This window comes from Giraffa tippelskirchi, chromosome 7 (assembly GCF_054371585.1).
Source record: "Giraffa tippelskirchi isolate mGirTip1 chromosome 7, T2T-mGirTip1v1.2.pri, whole genome shotgun sequence".
NCBI lineage: Eukaryota > Metazoa > Chordata > Mammalia > Artiodactyla > Giraffidae > Giraffa > Giraffa tippelskirchi.
This window is the reverse complement of record NC_137281.1, coordinates 119771652-119777099: the sequence shown is the minus strand read 5'-3', so window position 1 is coordinate 119777099 and position 5448 is coordinate 119771652.

Below are 5448 nucleotides of genomic sequence, written 5' to 3'. Positions count from 1 at the left end.
CCTCGCATATAGGGTCATCATTACCATCTTTCTAAATTCCATATATATGCATTAATATACTGTACTGGTGTTTTTCTTTCTGACTTACTTCGCTCTGCATAATAGGCTCCAGTTTCATCCACCTCATTAGAACTGATTCAAATGCATTCTTTTTAATAGCTGAGTAATATTCCATTGTGTATACGTACCACAGCTTTCTTATCCATTCATCTGCCAATGGATATCTAGGTTGCTTCCATGTCCTGGCTATTGTAAACAGTGTTGTGATGAACATTGGGGTACACGTGTCTCTTTCAATTTGGTTTTGATTTGCATTTCTCTGATAATGAGTGATGTTGAGTATCTTTTCATGTGTTTGTTAGCCATGTGTATGTCTTCTTTGGAGAAATGTCTGTTTAGTTCTTTGGCCCATTTTTTGATTGGGTTGCTTATTTTTCTGAAATTGAGCTGCAGAAGTTGCTTGTATATTTTTGAGATTAATTCTTTGTCAGTTGCTTCGTTTGCTATTATTTTCTCCCATTCTGAAGGCTGTCTTTTCACCTTGCTTATAGTTTCCTTTGTTGTGCAAAAGCTTTTAAGTTTAATTAGGTCCCATTTGTTTATTTTTGCTTTTATTTCCATTACTCTGGGAGGTGGGTCATAGAGAATCCTGCTATGATTTATGTCAGAGAGTGTTTTGCCTATGTTTTCCTCTAGGAGTTTTCTAGTTTCTGGTCTTACATTTAGATCTTTAATCCATTTTGAGTTTATTTTTGTGTATGGTGTTAGAGAGTATTCTAGTTTCATTCTTTTGCAAGTGGTTGACCAGTTTTCCATGGGGGTCTTTTCCAGTGAGTTGGCTCTTTGAATCAGGTGGCCCAAGTTTGGAGCCTCAGTATCAGTCCTTCCCATGAACATTCAGGGTTGATTTCCTTTAGGATGGACTAGTTTGATCTCCAAGGGTCTCTCGAGAGTCTTCTCCAGCACCACAGTTCAAAAGCATCAATTCTTTGGCGCTCGGCCTTCTTTGTGGTCCAGCTCTCTGATCCAATCTGTACATGACTACTGGAAAAACCATAGCTTTGACTGGAACGGAACTTTGTTGGCCAAGTGATGTCTCTGCTTTTTAATATGCTGTCTAGGTTTGTCATAGGTACCTTAGTTAATTTTGGGGGCCCATCCAAGTGTAGCTTAGGTGATTGTGAGGGCTCAGGAAAATTCTTAATGGCTTAAATGATTGAGATGCCTAGAACTCTACCTCATTTCATTGTGGGCCCCAGGAAACTACATCTTATGGGATTTCTGAGGCCTACAAAACTCTCCCTTAGGATATTTTGGGGAGCCAGAAACATTTATGTTAGGGGATTATAAGAAAGAAAGGAACTCTACATTCGGTGGTGGGTGTGATTCTGGGGGGCCCCAAACTATTACCTTAGATAATGTGTGGGCCCAGAAAAATGTACCTAAGTTGATTGAAGGGGACCAGGAAACTCTAGCTTTGCTCATTGTGAGGGTCTTCAAGACTCTAGCTTAGGTGATGGTCAAGGGCTGGACAGTGTTCCTTGGATGATTGTGGGGATCTAGGAAACCAACATTAACGATATTTCGGGAAGCCAAGGAACTTCACATGAAAAGGATTATGAGGATCAGGAAGTTCTTACTGAGTTGATTGTAGGTCCCAGAAACTCAACCATAGGTGATTTTGGGGGCACTTGAAACTGACATTAAGAGATGTTGGGGGTCCAGGAAACTCTATCTTAGGTAATTTGTGGGGACCATGAAAACTCTACCATAGGTGACTGTGGGTGCCCAGGAAACTATGCTTTATGTGATTGTGGGAACCAGTCAACTCTAGTTGGTGATTTTGGGGGCCAGGAGACTACCTTAGTGAATTGCAGTCCCTCTGCAAAATCTGCCTTAGGTGACTGTGGGAGACTAGGAAAGCTATCTGAAGTGTTTGTGGGGTTCCCGGAGGCTCTTGGCTGGGTGATTATAAGTACCTAGGAACTTCTACCTTAGCTAATGCAGGTTCCCAGAAAACTTGATTTATTTCATTATTGGGGTCAAGAAACTATAGTGAATTTAAGATCCCAAGAAATTCTACCTTATGTGATTTAGAGGACCAAGGACTGGACATTTTGTGATTCTTGACGCCCGGAAAACTAAGTGTTTTTTATGGCCCAGGAAACTGTTAGGTGATTGTGGGGGTGGGGGGAGGTCAAAGAAACTTTCCCTTATGTGACTGTGGGGACCAGGAAATCTTTCCTTCTGTGATTCTGGGGAGCCCAAATTACTACTTTAGGTGAGGTTGGCCCAGGAAGTTTACCTAAGGTGATTGTGGGGGCCCTAGAAACTACTGGATTGTGAAAGCTGAGGAAACCACCTTATATGAGTGTAGGTCCAGAACACTATCTTAGTTCATTGTGGGGGCCAGGGAGCTCTATCTTAGGTTACTGTAAGTGCCCAGGACACACTACACCTTAGGTGATTGTGGGGACCTGGAAACTATCTCTTAACAATTTTTGGTCCACAGAAAATTCCCTGTAGCTAGGGAACTCGACCTTAGGTGATTGGGGCCACACAGTAAACTAATTCTACCTTAGATGGTTGCGGGGGCCCAGGAAACTGTAGCTCAGGTGATTGTGGGGTCCCAGGAATCTCTGCTTACGTGAAGTAGAGATTCCTGGACCCAAAGTCATCTAAAGCTTGATTTGGCCCAGGAAACTCTAGCTTAAGTAATCATAGGGGTGGCAGGAAATTCATCCTTAAATGACTGTGGGGTAATCCTACTGGAGTAATTTTTGCTGCCAAGGAAAATGTATCTTAGGGAATCAGTTGTCGGGTGGTGGGAGGGGCGGATTTTAAGAACTGTACTTTAAGTGATTTGGGTCTAGGAAACCACCATAGATCATTGCAGCGGACAGAAATGTAACCCTTAGTGATTTGGGGGTCCCTGGAAAATCTACCTTAGGTGATAGTGGGGGCTCTGGAAGCAGAGAGTGGAGCTGAAGAAACTCTACATTAGGCTAATGTGGAGGGCCAGGAAATTTTTCTGTATGTGATTCTGAGGGGCCAAAAACTTACTTTAGATGAATTTGTTTTCAGGAAAATCTACCTAAGGTGATTGTGGGGGCCCAGGAAACTCTACCTAAGGTCACTGAAGGGCCAGAAAACTTTATATGGTAATTTTGGGGTCCCAGGAAATTTGGCTTATTGTGAGGAGACTAGGAAATTCTACTGTAGTGATTGTAGGGGTCCCATTAAATTCCACCCTAAGTTATTGTGGGGATCTACAAACTACCTTATGCTGATGTTGAACTAAACTAGACTGTCAGTTATTTCTTTAGCAAAAGAATGGGATAGACCTCCGAGTTGGTCCACAGGTTGAGACTCCACCTTCCAACGTAGGGGGCGCTGATTCCATCCCTGTGGGGGAAATAAGATTCCACATGTCTTGCAGTGAAGCCAAAAAAAAAAAAGAAATCCTCATGGGTTAGATAATTTCTAATGTTACTTAGATTCTCTGATTCTAAGTTGTAATTAGGGTTGTTATGCTTATCACAAGCTTGATCTATGTTTTTTGCAAGAATGGATGTATTCGGAATCTGCAGAGAATTAAAATTTAAGATCTGCAACCACGTGGAGTTACTTGCATGTCCCCACACGGTAAAGCACGAGAACTCTTATAGAGGCGAAAAGGAATTCGGGAGAGCTAGAGTAAACAGGAGCCATGGGTTTTCATTGGCTAAGCTTTTGCCAGGAAAGAAGAGTCAGATGTGTGGGCTCAGGAAATTTCACTGTAGGGGCCTGTGGGACTCCAGGAAATTCCTCCTTGGTGAAGGTAGGGACTATGGAAACTCCATCTTAGGAGATTGTGTGGGGCCAGGAAACTCTATTTATGTCCACCCTAGGTGTTGTGGAGTGGGGAGGCAGTTGAGAAGAACAACAGCTCGAGAGGGGTCCAAGAAGGCTCCCAGGTATTTTGTGACTGCAGCTCTGCGGCTCCTCTTGCTTCTATTCTAACTTTAGTGGCTCCCTTGCCAGAACTCTAATTTCTTAAAACTGTAATTGTGCTTTTATCCCCTGGAAAAAATCTAGAGTCAGAGGTTTGGGGGTTTGAGACTGGCCCTGGTGCTTCACTGTTTATTTGATGCCCAGCCAACTTCCAGGCACTACTCCCTCTTTTGCAGCTTCTGATCTTGGCATTATTCCATAGTTTTCTGGGAGAGAAAGTTCAGTTTTTGGAGATACACTTTATTGCCCAAAGTGGGCTGGAAATCTCTCAGTTCTGCTGGATTCCTCTGTCAATTTGTTCCCATTGACATTAAATCTGGAAACTCCATACTGCTGAAGACACCATCCCAATTTTCTATTGATTACTGTAGTGTCTTTCCAGTAGTGTTTGAGAAGGAGGAGATTAATATATATATAGTTGATTTTCTATTATCAGTATGGACACTTGCAAGTAATTTGTGATAAAATGATAGCAGAACATAAAAGGATAAAAAGCTGTTTCAGCCCATCAAACCTAGTCTTCCCAACAAAATAAAAATTTTAAGAGTCAGATGAATACAGATGTAAAATCTTAATGTAAAATGCAATTCAGCATGTAAGTACCATCTGCTAAAAGGAGCCAGGTTTTCTTGGAGAAAAGACTTTCTCTTCTTTACTTAGTATCTGTTTTTATCAGTATGGGCTCATGGTATTTTACACTTTATTCAATGGGTTCTAATAATGTCTTATCATTATTAATTGATGCTCAAGTTGTCCCAAATTATGCCAGAGGGTGTGTCTTAGAGAAAAAATGAATAAAGAGGAAGACAACAGAACTGTGAACTTAGAATCCATCAACTAAGGATAAGACTGTACTGGTTATAATTATATCCTTAAGCATTGTGCTCTCAATATTTATAAGTCTAAATGAAATATCCCAGAAATAAAATAATACATAAGAAATAAAAGAACAATTATTTTTTTAAAAAACTGCTAATGACCAAGTTGCCTGAGGATACTTGAGTGAAGGGAAACAATTTTCTTAGGGAGTTTGGGCCTGTTTGTTACAGCACAAATGTAGAGATTGTTAACATACTGTACTTTCATAAATGGGCTTCTTTTAACTTAACCACCAGTGAGGAAACTGAGTTCCAATGAATGTAGGCATTATCGATTGTAAGACTTGGGGAAGGGGTCAGGGACTGATGAAGATCATTTATTGTCTGTACATTTTCCTCAGAAGAACCACACCATTGTATGCTTTTGACTTAAAGATAAATGTAACATTTCAATTTAGGAATGATATAGATATGCCTCTAAAACAAAAATCTGAGCACTTTTAAATACCAGAAAGGCTTTGTGCAAGGTGACTAAAGATAGATACCACTACTCTTCCAAATAAATTTTAAAGTCAGTGAGAACTTATTTTATTGAAGTACAGTTGATTTACAATATTGTGTTAATTTCTGCTGTATA